Source organism: Citrus clementina, unplaced genomic scaffold (genome assembly GCF_000493195.1).
Source record: "Citrus clementina cultivar Clemenules unplaced genomic scaffold, Citrus_clementina_v1.0 scaffold_6, whole genome shotgun sequence".
Lineage (NCBI taxonomy): Eukaryota > Viridiplantae > Streptophyta > Magnoliopsida > Sapindales > Rutaceae > Citrus > Citrus x clementina.
In genome coordinates this window covers 15,573,864-15,589,403 of record NW_006262139.1, presented here as the reverse complement: position 1 = coordinate 15,589,403, position 15,540 = coordinate 15,573,864, and the positions used below count along the sequence as shown (strand labels likewise).

General features: G+C 36.2%; 1 non-coding gene across 1 annotated transcript; it reads right to left on the bottom strand.

Moving 5' to 3' along the window:
• Window positions 1–2,317: 2,317 nt before the first annotated feature.
• On the bottom strand, window positions 2,318–2,421 carry LOC112097469. Its single transcript, XR_002905001.1, has one exon. It is a non-coding gene; the product is annotated as a small nucleolar RNA R71 (small nucleolar RNA).
• Between the last annotated feature and the right edge of the window lie 13,119 nt (window positions 2,422–15,540).

The window sequence follows — 15,540 nt, the reverse complement described above, 5'->3', positions numbered from 1 at the left end:
TTAACCTTATATGAAAAGATATTCAAACACAAACCTGATTATGATTTTTTCAGATGCTTTGGTTGTGCTTGTTGTTGAGTGTTAGAAAATGCATATTTATAAAGGAGAAAACCGTCATTTTACATTTCAAGTCTTACTAACAACCCTTACTTTTATGTATTTAACCTTCTTGTGATTTAATTACATATGTTTTATTTTAATTAAGTATTTTATGTATTTTAGGGGCATCATAGTCATTTCACAATAAACGAGAAATCAGATGGCAAAACGGACATCACTTTTGAACTCAGGACGGTCGAAAACCTTAGGAGGAGCATAAAAGGAAAAATGGCACTGTTCACATGTACGGTACTATTCACGTGTACGGTACTGTATACGTTACTGTTCACGACACTGTTCACATAGACGGACCGATGACGTGGCATTGACTGATGATGTGTCACGATCTTGTTGGACTAAAATTCTTATATACTGTTGATGGTGACGTGGCAACATATCAGTAGACGAAAAATCTCGCATACGGTGCATGCATCACACAGGATTATTTTCAACCAAACCGCGTTACTGTTCATCCGGGTCAAACCGCGTTACTGTTCAAAGTCGGGTCAAACCTTGTTATTGTTCATCCGCGTGGTCAAACCGTGGACTGTTGACTGATGACGTGGCGCAATCCTGAGCGTCCAAACTGTTTTTAATCCGATGGCCATGATTTACTTCATGTATCTATAAAAAGGGGACCTCTCCCCCCTAATTTGATATCTCTGAATCCATTTTTGGGATCCATTTTCTGTAATTCCCTCTCCATCTTGTATTTTCTTCGTATTTTAATAAATTCCCATTTTGCCCCTAGTTCAATTATGAGTGGCTAATTTTCTTTCAAGCTTGGGTTGAAGGTGAAGTCTCAACATGTGTCATGGGCTTTATTTGGTAAATTTATTTTCTCTTCCCCTCTAGTTTTTGTGGATGTTTTGACTTCTCGTCGACAAATAATACTAATCTTGTCTAGTACCGCCTTGGTTTCACCGGCCCTCTAGTACAAGGTTATTATTATTTGGCACGATAAGCCCTTAGCACCATATTGATTAGAGCGTGGTTCATGAGGTGTGGATTCCCCCCTTATGATTTAATTGGTATTAATACGGATTATTTAGCCCATGATGCATGTTGATACGGATCCAGATACCCAAGTATGTCAATTTAATAGATTTTCTCTACAATTTATTCTCTCCATTGCAATTCCAATTTTAGAATTTATTCTCGCCATTTTAATTTAAGTTTTAGCATATTCCAAATCACTTCCACCATAAATCCAACCACTCATTTACAAAATTAATTCTACACATAATTAAAATCCACCTCCTCGTGGGATCGACACTCGTCACCATTAGTCTATACTACAATAGATTCGTGCGCTTGCGAGTACATTAAAATTTGCACAACAAGTTTTTGGCGCCGTTGCCGGGAAGGTAAGTAATTTTAATTCATAGAATTAATTTTTGTGAATAATTTCTTTTAATTTTCTTCTTGTAATTTTTTTTTATTAAAAAAAAAAGAAAAAAAAGAGTGAATTTACATTTTGAGCTAAGAATTTTATTTATTTATTTTTTCTCATCTTTAAAATTCTGTAATTTAATTTTCAATTTAATTTTCTTTGTAATTTTTTTTTTGTTTATTTTATTAATTTAATTTTTAGTTAATTTATTTCACATATTTATTTTTGTGTATTTTTATAGAAAGGTTGTAATAGCGCAATAAGGTTAGTATCGTAATTTCTCCCTCTTCTTTATTTTTATTTGTTTTATTCCCATCTTTATTTTTATTTTATTTGTCTTGCATGCATGGTCGTAGGTCATTATTACCTAATCTTGAACCTATAGACCTTGAACTTGAGAAAACACTTCGCACACAAAAGCACATTAAAAATAAATTTGGAATGGATTTACAAGCACCACAAGAGAGGCCATTTAAGGACTATTTTAGTCCCTTAGCTAATTTGAGCACATCATGCATAAGATACCCAAATGTAGCTGCTAGAAGTTTTGAACTAAAACCTAGTGTGCTAAATTGTCTCCCCACATTCTATGGCTTAGAAAATGAGGACCCATATAATCATCTGAATGATTTTCATGCCATTTGTCAAACTTTTAAATATGAAAATTTTTCAGACGATGATGTTAAACTCAGATTATTCCCATTTTCTTTAAAGGATAGAGCTCGTTCATGGCTTAATACATTGCCTGCCAATAGCATTTCATCATGGGAACAAATGGTAACTAAATTTTTGAATAAATATTTCCCAGTGCATAAAACCAATGCTATTCGCAGGGAAATTTCAAAGTTTACACAGAGAGAGGACGAGCAATTTTTCGAAACATGGGAGCGATTCAATGGGCTACTCTTGAAGTGTCCACATCATGGGTACGAGAAATGGCACCAATGCCAATACTTTTTGGAGGGATTATTGCCGAATGTGCAAGAATGGCTAATGGCAACAAGTGGAGGAGAGCTAATGTCAAAAAGTGCATCAGAGATTTGGGAATTCTTCCAGCGACAAGCGGATAATTCCCAACAACGGAGTCGATCACTCAGGAATACTAGAAGAATTAAGGGAGTAAATGAGGTTCACATTGGCGAATCAAGTTCAGAAATTAAAGAAGTCAAAGCGATAATTGAAGGTCTCTCTCGACAAATAGCATCATTATCGACTGCTAAATCAACAGAGCCACATGACCATGACTCATACTCAGATCAAGCCAATGCCATAGGTGTAATGAGAAAACCATCGAATTACAACCCATACTCCAACACATATAACCCTGGATGGAGAGACCACCCCAATTTTTCATGGTCTCAAGGATTCCAACAGAATGGACCAGCAGCTCCAGCTCCACCAATTCCACAAAATCCTCAAGCCTCTCAGCCACTATTTAGACCATACAATCATAACCAGAATTACTCTCAGCCCAGACCATGGGAAGATTTATTCCAGAATCTTAAGAATCTTACTCACTCCACGATTGAGCAACAGAACCGCACCATTGATGGACTACGAAATGAGTTGAGAGCAGGCTTCAACTCACAAGCTCAATCAGTTTCAAGCCTCGAGAAGATGGTGGGACAACTTGCTTCTTCAGTTCAGACCTTGGCAATGACCGTTGAGAAAGGTAAGTTTCCAAGTCAACCAGTGCCTAACCCTAAAGGAGTGCATGAAGCAAGTACCAGTTCACCACAGCAGCATGGAGAAGTCAAAGCAGTAATGACCTTGCGAAAAGGAAAAGAAGTCGACAACAAAGTGGAGATGCCGGTGACAAAAGAAAATCAAATTGTACCTGTGAATGTTGAGGAATCATCACCGGAGGAGAAAGAAGAAACCAACCCACGAGAATACGTTCCGAAAGCTCCATTTCCTCAGAGGTTAGCGAAAGGCAAGAAGGGAAAATCCACAGGTGAGATTCTTGAAATCTTCAAACAGGTAAGTGTTAACATCCCTTTGCTTGATGCCATTAAACAAATTCCATCTTATGCCAAGTTTCTTAAAGACCTTTGTACTAAAAAGAGAAATATGCATGTTCAAAAGAAGGCATTTTTAACAGAAAACGTTAGTTCTATACTCCAACATAAAATTCCTTTAAAATGCAAAGACCCAGGCTCCCCCACTATCTCATGTAGTATAGGGAACCACACAATTGAAAATGCTTTGTTGGATTTAGGAGCTAGTGTAAATCTTTTGCCTTACTCTGTATTCGTGAAACTTGGACTGGGAGAATTACACCCAACTCCAGTGGTGTTACAGCTTGCAGATCGGTCCACGAAAATACCTCATGGTATTGTGGAGGACGTGCTTATCCAGGTAGACAAGTTTTATTTTCCTGTTGATTTCATTGTAATTGACACTCAACCAATACAGGATTCAAGGAAGCACATCCCCATTATCCTAGGCCGACCTTTCTTGGCAACTGCGGATGCTCACATTCAATGCAGGACTGGAAATATGCAGTTGTCTTTTGGCAACATGACTATGGAGCTGAACATCTTCAACATTGCCAAACAACCTCACAGTATAGATGATGGAATTGTTGATGTGGATTTAATAGAAGCATTAGTTGATGACACTTTTGTTTTAAACCTTAGTGATGATCCTTTGCAAACATGTTTAACTCACTTTGGTTCTGATTTTGATATTGACAGATCAGTCGATGAGGTCAACGCCCTACTTGACTCAGCACCATCTATGGACACTAATAAATGGAAGTCAAGAGTTGAGTAACTAGCACCATCAGAGAAGCAACTCATTCCATCATCAGAATCACCACCGAAACTCGAGCTCAAACCATTGCCCAACACTTTGGAATATGCGTTTTTGGGAGAAGAAAGCACTTTGCCGGTAATCATCTCATCATCCCTCAATGACGAACAAAAAGGTAAGTTGTTAGATGTTTTGAAAGAGCACAAAGGGGCATTAGGATGGACCATAGCAGACATAAAAGGTATAAACCCAGTAGACTGCATGCATTACATTCACCTTGATGAAAATGCTAAAACTACTAGGGAAATGCAACGTCGATTAAATCCTAATATGAAAGAAGTTGTTAGAACAGAAGTCCTTAAGCTATTAGATGCTGGTATCATTTACCCCATTTCTGATAGTTCATGGGTCAGTCCTGTACAAGTTGTCCCTAAAAAGTCAGGAGTCACAGTAGTTACCAATGCTGATAATGAATTGATACCCACTAGAGTGACTACAGGATGGCGTGTATGCATTGATTATAGGAAGTTGAATTCTGTCACACGTAAAGACCATTTTCCTTTACCATTTATCGATCAAATGCTTGATAGATTAGCAGGCCATGAATTTTATTGCTTTCTAGTTGGCTACTCAGGATATAATCAGATTCCCATAGCACCAAAAGATCAAGAGAAAACTACTTTCACTTGCCTTTTTGGCACAATTGCATATAGGAGAATGCCATTTGGATTATGTAATGCACCTGCTACATTTCAACGATGCATGTTGAGCATTTTTTCTAATATGGTTGAACGATTCCTTGAAGTCTTTATGGATGACTTTTCTGTCTTTGGTGATTCATTTGATCAATGCTTACATCATCTAACACTAGTTCTGTAGAGATGTACCGAGAAGAACTTAGTCTTGAATTGGGAGAAGTGCCATTTTATGGTAAAACAAGGTATTGTTCTCGGTCACATCATTTCGAGCAAAGGTATTGAGATTGACAAAGCCAAGGTGAATCTCATTTCTAATCTTCCTCCACCCAAAACAGTCAGAGAAGTAAGATCTTTCCTTGGGCATGCTGGTTTCTATAGACGTTTCATTAAAGATTTTAGCAAAGTTTCTAGACCCTTATGCAATTTACTTGCTAAGGATGTACCTTTTATCTTTAATGATTCATGTCTTATGGCGTTTGAAAAATTAAAACAGTTGTTGACATCATCACCCATCATTCAGGCCCCAAACTAGAGCTTACCATTTGAGCTAATGTGTGATGCATCTGATTATGCAGTAGGAGCAGTATTAGGACAAAAAGTTGATCGAATTCCCCACGTTATTTACTATGCTAGTATGACATTAAATGATGCACAGTTGAACTATTCAACTACTGGAAAAGAAATGCTAGCAGTAGTGTTTGCATTAGAGAAATTTCGATCATATCTCATTGGTTGTAAAATAATTATATTCACGGATCATGCTGCTCTTAAATATCTTCTCACAAAGAAAGATGCAAAAGCCAGACTAATTCGTTGGGTGTTACTTTTGCAGGAATTTGACTTGGAATTCAAAGATAAGAAAGGGACAGAAAATGTTGTGGCGGACCACCTCTCTCGTCTCCATTTTGACACAATTACAGAGCCATTAATATTGAATGAGTCATTTCCAGATGAACAATTAATGAGTGTGGAAGTATTACCTTGGAATGCTGATATAGTTAATTATCTTGTTACAGGTAAACTTCCAGAGCATTGGACCAAGCCAGATAAGGCTAAATTCTTTGCAGAGATAAAGAATTTCTTTTGGGATGACCCTTATTTGTTCAAGTATTGTGCAGACCAAATTGTTAGATGATGTGTCCTAGAAAATAAAATTCAGAATATTCTTTCATTCTGCCATGAACAAGCTTGTGGAGGCCATTTCAGTGCTAAGAAAACAGCGACTAAAGTTTTACAATGTGGTTTCTATTGGCCATCTATATTTCGAGACGCTTACACTTTCTGTTCTTCATGTGATAGGTGTCAACGAATGGGGAGCATTACGCGAAGGAACATGATGCCACTAAATCCAATTTTAGTGGTTGAGATTTTTTATGTATGGGGTATCGACTTCATGGGACCCTTTCCCCCTTCTTTTGGCCATCAATACATATTGGTTGGTGTTGACTACGTATCGAAATGGGTAGAAGCAATTCCATGTAGAACCAATGATCACAAGGTGGTGATAGGATTTTTGAAAAGCAACATTGTTTCGCGCTTTAGATTCCCTCGAGCAATAATCAGTGATGGTGGTGCCCACTTTTGTAACAAAGCATTCAAAGCTCTTTTGACAAAGTATTCAATCACACACAAAGTGGCGACCCCGTATCATCCGCAAACCAGTGGCCAAGTTCAGATCTCCAATCGAGAAATAAAGCACATATTAGAAAAGACGGTGAGGCCGGACAGAAAAGATTGGTCATTAAGACTTGATGATGCCTTATGGGCATATAGAACGGCTTTCAAGACCCCGATTGGGATGTCACCCTACAGGCTAGTGTATGGAAAAGCTTGCCACCTACCTGTGGAACTTGAGCATCGTGCGTATTGAGCCATCAAGAAATTCAACTTTGACATGCAGCAAGCTAGCTCAGAAAGAAGATTACAACTGGCAGAACTTGAAGAAATTCGCAATGATGCATACGAAAATGCCAAGATTTACAAGCAACGAATGAAAGTCTTCCATGACAAGCACGTTATGAGAAAATCGTTCACTCCAGGTCAGAAAGTGCTTTTATTCAATTCTCGCTTGCACCTATTCCCAGGTAAGTTACGCTCTCGTTGGTCTGGCCCATTTATTGTTCATACTGTTTTTTCACATGGGGCAATTGAAATTAAGGACCCAAAGAACGGTGTCACGTTTAAAGTTAATGGTCAAAGATTAAAGTCATATCTAGAATACCAACCACATGGAGAAGACACCGAAGTAAATTTGAGTGACCCACCAGATTTGAATTGATTTTTTTTTCTTTTCGTTGATTTGATTTTTTTTTCTTTCTTTATATTATTCTTCTGCTAATTGAAATTATTTTTGCATAAGTGTGTTTGCTTAACTATTAAGTTTTCTTTTATCATTTTTAATCATGAGTACCTTACTTAGACCGTTCCTCCTGAACATTCTTAAACCACTTCAACATGTCAAAACTCATCTCAAAAGACAGATTCAATTTTGTAAAACACATCGCATTTGGGCTCTACAACCACCAGAGTTAGTAGCCTATGTTGAGGGTTTAGAAAGCCAACTCAGAGACATTGAGAGAAGTGTTTACGACATCCAGTTGGAGCTTGAGGTAAATTCAATAAGAGGACGATTTTAATTTTCTTTGTGTGTTTTAATTTATTTTTCTGTTTGTGTACTTTAGTTTGTTACCCCGGTGAAGTGGCGGATAACGGTACTCCGTGACAATCAAGTCGGTTAATTCAGTTTCCCATAATAACTGATATTCTGAGGCGAAGGTATGGACAGAAACGAGATTCTAGCGAAACTTCACAAGCGATTCCCTTCACTTCCTCAGAATGCCCTCCTTACGATCTATAAAGCTCGGTCCGAACGCATGCGATTACTCATGAGGAATAACATACCTGCTGACATCCGTTGGTTAATCGAGGCTAAAGTACGATCGGCAGGTGAGTTACCTCCAAAATTTATTGCATACATGCCTGGTTGTGGTAAAGGAAATTATGCAAGAAAACGACAAGCTCGAAGAATTTATGTTGCTTGTCATAAGTGTGCCAGAATGAGTTGCAATAAAAACTCATGTTCTTTAGGAATGATGTCTGATAACAGGGAAGATAAGATTCAATTCATTAGGGATGGCTTGAATAAGGAGTCATTGGATGATATCCTTTTGTCTCTTGAAACGCATCCCAGTGGATATGTGCAAGGAGCGATTCTCCAGTTATGGCCATTATTCCAGAAAGAGCATGCACGATATAATCTCGGGAATCTGACTATAAACGACCCTGTTTGCCAGTTTATAAGAAAACTGGATAGAAAGCCTATCCTCGACCCATAGAGGGCGTTCAAGCCGTTTCTGGACGTAAAACCAGAGGAAGATGTGAGCCACAGTCGCAACTACCTGTAAATATCCTTTTACTTTACTGTTATTTTTGTTTTATTGTGTGCATTATTGTCTTTAATAATTTTATTACTGTTTGTTTTTTTCTTATTACTGTTTACTTTTTCCTTTTTACTGTTTCCTTTTTGACTCGCGAGCCACGTGCTTTACGCGTTATTTGACACTGACATGTTACCTCATACACAACTGTGACCCATTGTCACCAAGACTCTTAAATGTGATTTTTTTTGTCAAGCACTCACAAATTATTTTTTGAGAAGTATCACAATGGCAGCTACTCCCAATAGATAATTCAAGAACATTTGTGTGCTTTCTGGATTTACCTATGGCAAACATAAAGAGTTCGTTGAGGCAGCTATAGATCTTGGTCGAAGCATAGCAGCGAGAAAATTACACTTGGTGTATGAAGGAGGTAACCGAGGGTTATCAAAAATGGTCTCAGAAGCAGCTTTTATCAGAGGAAGTCAAGTGTTATGCATCATCCCAAGAGTCCTAAAACCATTGGGCAGTTCGTCTAACTCATCAACTGGAGAAGAGTTAGTCATCTCAGGTATGCAAGAAAGAATAACTGAAATGCTTAATCATGCTGATGCTTTTATTTTCCTTCCAGGAGATCTTGCAACACTAGAGGCACTTATCACACTAGCATCTTGGGCCCATCTGCACATCCACCAGAAACCCATCGGTTTGTTAAATGTCAATAACTTTTATGATGACTTTATCGCATTTCTTAACCATGCAATAAAAAACTATTTCATTCCTTCTAATGTGAAAAAACTTTTTATTTGTGCTCACACTGCTAATGAGCTACTTGATCTGTTACAAGCTTATAAACCGAAGCCAGACCCCTGGACCTTTGTGTTGGAGCATCCACATAATGATGGTAACAGTAGCCGCAGTAAGAAGTACAAATTAGATTTAACTCTCCGCCTGTAAATATTTTCTTCTGTGTTGCACCACCCAGGTGATGTCTTCTAAACTCTACTTCTTTCATTTCAAACATTGAGGACAATGTTTAGTTCTGGTTGGGGGGAGGGAATAGTCGACAATTGTGGAATTTTGGTTAAGTTTTTACTAATTTTTTGTTGTAGAAACTAATTGTCGCTAACTTTTTGTGTTGAAGATGGCTGAATATGAAGTGTAGTGACTCTAGAAACGCATCTTCATCGTTTAAAAAAAAATTTAAAAAAAAACTTAAAAAAAATTCAGACATTTTCTTTTTCTTTATTATGTGTTTATGTTTATTTTCTTCTTTTTAATTTCTCCTCTATAAATATACATTTCCCAACTTTTGAGTCGAAGATGGCTGAATATGGAGTGTAGTTCCTCTAGAAACGCATCTTCTTTAAAAAAAATAAAAAATCATTTTCGTTGTCTATCATTTTATGTGTAACTTTTCTAATTAGTTTTTATGCATCATTTTCACATTTCTGCATGCATATTTTCCTTTCATGTTTAGAATAAGTTGGGGGGTAGAATGTTGTTTAAAAAAAAAAATTTGTGTGATTTGTTTTAACATTGGGTGACATGATTAATTTTAAATTTTAGTATTTCTATTATCTTTGGTCTTAAGTGATGTTACATTATGTTTGCTACTCTACATGTTGATGTCGGAGACATATATGAGTTGCTTGAAGGAATGAACATGTCATAATAAGTACCAAGTGAATTTTTGAGCCTATCATTTTTCTTGGAGAGTAACCCTTTTGCCCATTCTTTATACAGCTTAACAGTTTATTATTGTATACACGATCTCTAGATTTCTTTTGAGTTAACCCTTAATAAAAATAAAAAAAAGAAAAAAAAAGTGTGTTGCTACATTTGGAGGCCCATCTAACTAGTAGATATGGAAGGTTATTTAGAGCCCTAAAAGACGATGGAAAGGCCATCTTTGATCCATTTGAGCCTTTCTAGCCATCCCTTTTATTAAATATCCATAGTTAACCCTTTTGAGCCTTTAAAAAAATATATATATTTTCTTTGTCAACTTATCATCTTGACCCACTCCGATTTGGAGTATTACCCGATATCTTATAAGTTCCATCACCTATTTATGTTTGAGAAAATGTAAATAATTATGTTGTTCAGTGAAGTTATACCAAAAAAAAAAGCAAAAAAAAAAACAACAAAACAAAAGTTGTTGTTTCAAAAAGAATAAAAATAACAATAATAGGTGAAATCCACCTTGCAACTTGCAAAAAAAAAAAAAATTCTCTGCATTTTTCTCAAACATACACTTTGTTTTCCTTATTTCCTTTCTTTGTTAACCATGTCCCTAGCCTACGTTACATCCTAATAAAAGTCCTTCCTGATTTTAGGGAACTATAATCTAAAGTAGAAGCTAGTTATATGGGCTAAAAAGATGTAGTGGTGCATATAAAAAATAAATAAATAAATTGGGTTGACTAACAGTTTTTATTTGACTTGAGATCGTATTATTTTTAAGCTGAGGGCATATTTATTTCATCTTGGTGAGAGCATGTGATATCACTTCTTCATTATTTTCTCTCAATTACCATTCATTGGAGTGACTATTTTTATTGGGTTTAATTTCTTTGTGAGAGTGTCACTACTTCTAGTGAGATTTTGGGGTTTGACATGTCATTCTTGAAAGTAGCTATAACAAAGTCTACTAGGCTGATTCATGTGGATGGTTGATGTGGGTGTGATGTTACTTTAGACTGGAGATAATGCTTATACTTTTATTTGATTGCTATCATTAATCTGATTGAATAAACACGAGTGTTTCTAAATTTAAAAAAAAAAATCATTTTGAATTTGAATTTTATTTTCGCTTCATTTGCTAGGGACTAGTCATAAGCTGGTTGGGGGGTGTGTTGAGTGTTAGAAAATGCATATTTATAAAGGAGAAAACCGTCATTTTACATTTTAAGTCTTACTAACAACCCTTACTTTTATGTATTTAACCTTCTTGTGATTTAATTACATATGTTTTATTTTAATTAAGTATTTTATGTATTTTAGGGGCATCATAGTCATTTCACAATAAACGAGAAATCAGATGGCAAAACGGACATCACTTTTGAACTCAGGACGGTCGAAAACCTTAGGAGGAGCATAAAAGGAAAAATGGCACTGTTCACATGTACGGTACTGTATACGTTACTGTTCACGACACTGTTCACATAGACGGACCGATGACGTGGCATTGACTGATGAGGTGTCACGATCCTGTTGGACTAAAATTCTTATATACTGTTGATGGTGACGTGGCAACATATCAGTGGACGAAAAATCTCGCATACGGTGCATGCATCACATAGGATTATTTTCAACCAAACCGCATTACTGTTCATCCGGGTCAAACCGCGTTACTGTTCAAAGTCGGGTCAAACCGTGTTACTGTTCATCCGCGTGGTCAAACCGTGGACTGTTGACTGATGACGTGGCGCAATCCTGAGCATCCAAACTGTTTTTAATCCGATGGCCATGATTTACTCCATGTATCTATAAAAAAGGGGACCTCTCCCCCCTAATTTGATATCTCTGAATCCATTTTTGGGATCCATTTTCTGTAATTCCCTCTCCATCTTGTATTTTCTTCGTATTTTAATAAATTCCCATTTTGCCCCTAGTTCAATTATGAGTGGCTAATTTTCTTTCAAGCTTGGGTTAAAGGTGAAGTCTCAACATGTGTCATGGGCTTTATTTGGTAAATTTATTTTCTCTTCCCCTCTAGTTTTTGTGGATGTTTTGACTTCTCATCGACAAATAATACTAATCTTGTCTAGTACCGCCTTGGTTTCACCGGCCCTCTAGTACAAGGTTATTATTATTTGGCACGATAAGCCCTTAGCACCATATTGATTAGAACGTGGTTCATGAGGTGTGGATTCCCCCCTTATGATTTAATTGGTATTAATACGGATTATTTAGCCCATGATGCATGTTGATACGGATCCAGATACCCAAGTATGTCAATTTAATAGATTTTCTCTACAATTTATTCTCTCCATTGCAATTCCAATTTTAGAATTTATTCTCGCCATTTTAATTTAAGTTTTAGCATATTCCAAATCACTTCCACCATAAATCCAACCACTCATTTACAAAATTAATTCTACACATAATTAAAATCCACCTCCTCGTGGGATCGACACTCCTCACCATTAGTCTATACTACAATAGATTCGTGCGCTTGCGAGTACATTAAAATTTGCACAACACTTGTTATCCTTACTTGAGATATTACAACAAACACAAATTTGCCTACCATTCTAGTAAGTGTATATTCATTGGCTATAGTCCTTCACATAAGGGTTATAAATGTTTACACTTTTCAGGTCGAGTCTATGTGCCAAGACATGTTATCTTTAATGAATTAATTTTTCCTTATGCCACTGAATCTGTTTTTCATAGTCACACAAAATCTAATCATCAGACTTCTAATTCCCTTACACCACAACAAATCTATCATATCTCTTCCTTGCCTGTTGATAACTCTAGGAAATGAGAGTTATTACATAAATTCTAGACTTTGATCAAGATCATTTAGAGAACAAATAAGGTGTTTTTATTACATTTTGCTTAAACATTCATTTTAGTTGAGTATTAATAAGTTTTGCTTAAATCATAGTAATTTGTGCTAAAAACAGATGCATAATTATAGGTTCTTAGAAAGTCTTAATTCATGAAGGGATGTTGAGACATTCAATGAGCAAGAAAAGGGAAGAAGACGGCCATAAAAGAAGAAAAGCACAATCGGGAGCAATGCAGTGGTGTTGCGGATGTTAGAGCAACCAGTGTTGTAGCAATCGGGGAGCATTGCGGGAGAGAACTTAGGCGCGAGTTAGCCATAAAATCGCGTTCTGCATATTTCCTAATTTAAACACATGCACGCTCATGGGTTTTAGTTTTAACCTAATTTGCAATATAAAAAATAGGCGTGCACCACATAGAAGGGCGGAAAGGAATTATCATCAAAATAATTACAAAGGCAAGAAGAATGAGAAGAATATCGAGATTTAGGAGTGTTGTTCGGCATCATTGAAGAACCGTGCAGGATCATTAGTCTTTTACCATGCTCAACTTATATTATCTTTTTTCCTTTAATTGTTTGGATGTATTCCGTGATCAGTATATTTATGTTTACTTTTCTCATTCAGATTATAAACTAAATTTACTTGTAGTTGAGTGACAAACAATCCAATGGGTTCTTGACTGTTCTTATGTGTTGTTGTGGTATTGTTGTAGCATTATACTCTAGTAGTTTTTATGAATATAACTGTTATTTCAGTTGACCACCCATTTAATGGTTTCAGTTAAGATAGAGCAGCAAAATGACATGTCTTAGCGGATATTATTAGAGTATTACTTGTTCTTAAGTCGAGTTTCCTGAATTAGGTTATCTTGAATCCCATAAGGGCAATACTTGAAGTTAAGATTTGTGACACTTTAGAAATAGGTATTCACCTTGTATGGTAGAGAGATTAAAGGTTATAATGTTGTACCATAAATATATGAGCAACTGGTCATTGTTAGTATATTTGAATGTATGAGACTTCCAACATGCGATAGCTGAGGATGCATATTTATTCTGCCCAGTGCTGCAACACTTATTGTAACAACTGGTGCTAATTTGGCAAATAACAGTCACCCCATTAGGAGAGTTTGATCATTCAACTACTATATTCTCAATTGAATCTTAGACACATTTAACTTAGTTTATTTCAGTAAAGTATTATCTTACTTAGTTCTTCTTTCAATTATTAATTACGATAGAAATTATTCGACAATTGTTTGTTTTGGTTGCAAGTTGAGTTGCGTTATTGTGAATGCTATAGCATTTTAAGTAACATCAATCCATGTGGAGACAATCTTGAATACTTATCACTTTATTACTTGTTGTGTATACTTGCACATTGGCATTGATAATAATTGCTTAAAAAAATTAACCAACACTTGTCATACCAGGATTTCAAAATAACAGCACTGATAATCTTGACTTTGTAAGATCTGAAAATAACAGTTCAAGTCACTCAGATCATCCAGAACAGACAGCAACTTATCAGAATTCACAACAAGCTGTTATAAATAATATGTCAACCCCTCATACATGTCCAATAACTGCTGAACTCATACAACATATTCCAAAGCCTACACAGCACTCTTTACCTATACAAAATCATCATTTTGGCAATACTTCTTTCGATCCATATTCATAACCAAATACACACCAGATGATAACCAGAAGTAAAGCAGGAATCTTTAAGCCCAAAATTTATACTACTGTGCTTACTCATAAGGAACCAGACACTATGCAAGAGGCATTGAATGATTCAAAGTGGCTACAAGCTATGAAGGAGGAATATGATGTCTTAATTAAGAATAATACATGGACTTTGGTTCCAAAACAAGCTGATCAGCATGTGGTTGGGAATAAATGAGTGTATAGAATCAAGTATAATATAGATGGAAGTGTAGCTACGTACAAAGCTAAACTTGTTGCAAAGGATTTTCAACAAGTGGCAAGGGTTAACTATTTTGAGACAGTTAGTCCAGTTGTGAAGTCAACTATAGTTAAGTAATACTCAGCCTAACAGTGATGAATCAGTGGAGAATAAGGCAAGTGGATGTCAACAATGCCTTTTTTAATGGAGAATTAACAGAAGAAGTATTCATGTCTCAACCTAATGGCTTTATTGATGCTCAGAGATCTGATTTGTATGCAAACTAAATAAGTCTCTATATAGACTCAAACAAGCCCCTAGAGCCTGGTATGATAAGCTTAAAGGGTGTTTAATGAGCTGAGGTTTCATTAATACTAATTCTGGTACCTCATTGTTTGTTATGAGAAATAAGGCATTTATGATTATAGTTCTTATATATGTTGATGACATACTGATGACAGGTCCAAACACTGCAGAACTGGAAGGTTTCATAACTGAATTCAGCAAAACCTTTGCTTTAAAAGATCTGGGAGTGTTATCTTATTTTCTTGGAATTGAGGTATTATATGATGTAAATTGTGTGTACTTGTCATAGAGAAATTATATCAGAGACTTATTATCGAAGGTTAAAATGGTTGAATGTAGCTGCACCAACACTACAACATATAATGGCATGCAAGAGAGTCCTAAGATACCTAAAGGCAACTCAAGATTATGGCTTGAAGTTCTTCAGAGAAGGAAGCCGAACACTCACTGATTTCACTGATGCGGACTGAGCATGTGACTTA